The following is a 4,119-nucleotide window of genomic DNA, read 5'->3' on the forward strand; positions in this document are numbered from 1 at the left end:
TCGTATATAATGTCCTTCACTTGCCTGATTCCAGCTTCTATAAACTTGGGCTCATAAAATGTTCTATTATTGTGTTTGAATTTTTCATTTAAGAACAGTGGTAAATTTATAAACGTTTGCACCTCTGTGCATTCATACTCTATTTTCGGCAACAGTTGCCTCCATGCCTCTATTACTTCTCTGTACAAGTCAGGTATTCCCACCGTCATTGACTGCTTAAATCCCATACACCACCCAAAATCTCCTATTCCTCCCACATCATCGATATATTTCTTCAAAAACTCTCTCCAACCATAGTCCCATCTTCTTTCCAAATATTTTCTAACAGTTTTTATTCTTATTGCCCATTTCTTTGTTTTTAAGTCAATCAGCTTTAATCCGCCTTCTCTTTTCCTTGCCACCAGTGTTTTATGGGCAATCTTAACCCCTTTCCCTTCCCATATAAAGCCGCATGCAATTTTATTTAACTCATTCATTACCCATTCAGGCATTTCAATTACACTCATCACATAAACACAAACCGATAGCATAAGATTATTAACTACTATTATTTTCCCTTTTAACTTTAATGTACGTCCTTTCCATGCTGAACAGACTGTCCTTATCTTGTTTATTACTCCAGTCCATGTTACATCTCTCGCATCAGTGGAATCCACTCCTAGATATACACCCAGAACTTTCATATACTTTTCTTCCACACGTAACCCTATATCAGCTCTTTGTACTTCACCAATATACATTATTTCTGATTTTTCTCTGTTTATCTTTGCACCTGATGCCATCCCATATTTCCCTATAATTTCTAAGACTTTTTTAACACTGCTTATCTCTCTTACTGTTACAGTTGTATCATCAGCATACTGGTTTATTACACACCTCCCTCCAAATGGCAATTCAATTCCTTTTATTGTTATATCTCCCTTAATTAATGAGGCAAGGGGTTCAACTGAAATAGCATATAATAGCGCTGATAGAGGGCACCCCTGCCTCACTGATCTTCCCACTTTAAATGTGTCAGTCAATACACCATTTACCTTTATACAACTTCTTGCACTTCTATACAATCTCCTTATCCATCCAACCATCCTTTTCCCAAAACCAAACTTTTCAAGAACTTTAAATAAAAACTGGTGCTCAACCCTATCAAAGGCCTTATTCCAGTCTATCCCTAATATAATCCCACCTTTCTTATCTTTTTTCATATACTCAATTACATCTCTGATAGTTGCAATTGTGTCAGCTATATCTCTACCTGGTATACTGTAACTTTGTGTTGGTTGAACTATATCTCCTACTACTCTTTTCATCCTATTCGCTAAAACTTTAGTGAGTATCTTGTAATCTGTGTTTAGTAAGCTGATCGGTCTATAATTTTCTAAGTCTAGTTTACTTCCTTTCTTAAAGACTAGAGTTATCACCCCTTCTACCATTTTACTCTTTATTATTTCCTTTTTTTCATTTGCCTTATAAACCTCAACCAGTATTTTTGCTACTTCATTTTTGAATGCTTTATACCATTCTGCACCTATGCCGTCACTACCTGGGCTTTTCCCACTACTTAAGCCTTCTATTGCAGCTATAACCTCCTCTTCTTCAATCTCTCTATCACACCATATCTTATCTTCTTCTACAAGTTCTTTCTCTACACACTTTAATATGTCCTCCATGCTAGCCTCGTCTACAGACCCTCTCTTATACAGGTCACTGTAGAATTCTTGCACTCTGTCTAAGATCTCCACATAGTCTGTTATTATCTCTCTTTTTTTCGAATGTATTTCATGGATATATGTCTTACATTGCCTTCTTTTCTCCAACCCTAAGAAATACTTTGTACACCTCTCCCCCTCGAGTGTATATTTTGCTTTGCTTCTTAGAATTGCACCCCTACATTTCTCTCTTTCATACCTCTCCAAATTCATTTTTGCCTCTATGTACTTTTCTATACTGTATCCTTCTTCATCTTCCGCTTTACTAAGCTCTATTTTTACTCGTTCTTTAAGCTTCCTTTCATCTTTCCTCATTATTTTTTTCCTTTCTTTACCGTATGATATACTTAAATTTTTTATTTTATCCTTAGTTACCTCCCATCTCGTAGCAATATCATCATTTAATTCATTTTCTTTCAGGCATTCCTCTAGCCACAGATTTTCCTGGTCGAGCAATTCTTTTATCTGCTGTCTGTACTTGTCTTCCCCAATATAACCTGCATTTAAAATCCACAGCCCTCCACTCACTTCCTTCTTCCCCACTTTGATTCCAAATCTAACCCCGTCATGATCGCTAAAATGATTCCTCTGATGTCTTACTTCTTCTATATATTCTATGACATCTCTTTGTGCTAACACCAGATCAATCCTACTTTGCTTTAACACTCCATCTTTCATTTGCCTTCTTGTAAATTCTCTTTTCTCTGGATTCTCATATCTCCATACATCCAGCAATCCTTTATCCTCCATTATGTCCATCAACATTAGTCTAGATTTTTCCCATCTAAAGCTTCCCCCTTTCCAAACATCTAATCGGCTACATTTAGTATTGAAGTCACCCACTATAATACATCTGCCCAAAATTAAACCTTTTAACTCCTCCATGCAGCTCCTCTTGTCATTTTCTATATTAGGAACATATATGTTAATCAACCTAAATTCAATGCCTTTATATTCAAATTCTAATACTAAAATTCTCCCTATGTTATCACGATACACCTGCCTTACGTTTTCAACCTTATCTTTTTTAATCATTATGGCAACCCCCCTTGCGTTTCTTGCCCCATTGTTATAGAATATATCCCCTTTCCATATTTCCTTAACTTCTTTTACTTTTTCATCGTCCCAATTTGTTTCTTGAATACAAAGGATATCACTCCGATAAGTAAATTTTACCTCTTTCATCTTAGTAATATTCCTTAGTCCGTTCGCATTTAATGAAGTAACAGTGATCATACGAGCAATCAAAAGCAAAAAGAAAATAATATTTAAACAAAACATCTGATATCACACAAAATTCACATACCAGAGCGTGGTTCTTTTACCTGTTCGATTCTGTCTTTATCCCTTTCTGCCTTTCTTTTGGCATTCAGTCTTTGGGCTTTTGTCTGCATGCTCTGCAAACTTGTCTCTTGGCCTTTTTCACTCTTACTGTCCTTCTTCCGGAGTACTGTTTCTTGTTGTACTTTCTTCTCTCTCTTAGCTATTGCTTCTTTGCCATCCTCTTCTTCCTCCATGTACTCCTCATTTTCCTCCTCTTCCATCCTTTCTTCATCATCAGGCTCCTCACTTGTTGTCTCAACTCTCCATCCCCATTTAGTTTTATCTCCTCCATCAGCATTCTCTCCTCCATCATTTGTATCATCCACGTCATCCTCGCTTTCTATGTTTTGTATCCCTGGTTGATCCTCTTCAATCCTCTCGTCATGGTCCCGTTGTTCTCTCTCCTCCTCTGTCTCTCTTTCTTTTCGCACTCCACACTCTCTTGAATAGTGTCCCACTTTGCCACATGTAAAACATTTGAATTCTGGGCATTCCCTGAATACATGTCCTGGTTTAATACACATTCTGCAGACACGTACCTGTCTATCATGTATCACACGAAAGTATTCTGTGCCTCTTAATGTGTCAAATTTAGTTGAATATGGCAGTGAGTGGACTTCATCAGTGAACCGCACTTTTAAAAATCTTGTTCCGTCCACCATATCTGTTCCAGGCCATACCCGGCGTTTGATTGCAGAAAGGGGTTTTACTCCCCATTCTCCCAGTTTTGCTAATATTTTTCCATCCTCTAAATAAACTGGTAGGTTAATGAATGATACAACCATTTCATTATTTACAATGTCTCTGGCATGCACTATTGCTCCTTTCACTCTCACACCGTCCATTAGCTTCTTCTTTGCCCCTTCATCTTTCATTGTCAGTTCATAAGTTCTTTCTCCTCTCACTCTGCATCCCACGACTTCTCCACACTCCTTCTTCACCCCTCTTAATAGGTCCATCATAGAAATGCTTGCAGCTCCTGCTACCTCAACTTCCACAGTCAGCTCTTTAGAATATTTCTCTCTACGTTCCCCACATACCTCTCTTCTGTTATTTTCTCTCTCCTGTTGTTTGTCGTCCGTTTGCTTGC

The sequence above is a fragment of the Rutilus rutilus genome (assembly GCF_951802725.1).
Source record: "Rutilus rutilus genome assembly, chromosome: 1".
Lineage (NCBI taxonomy): Eukaryota > Metazoa > Chordata > Actinopteri > Cypriniformes > Leuciscidae > Rutilus > Rutilus rutilus.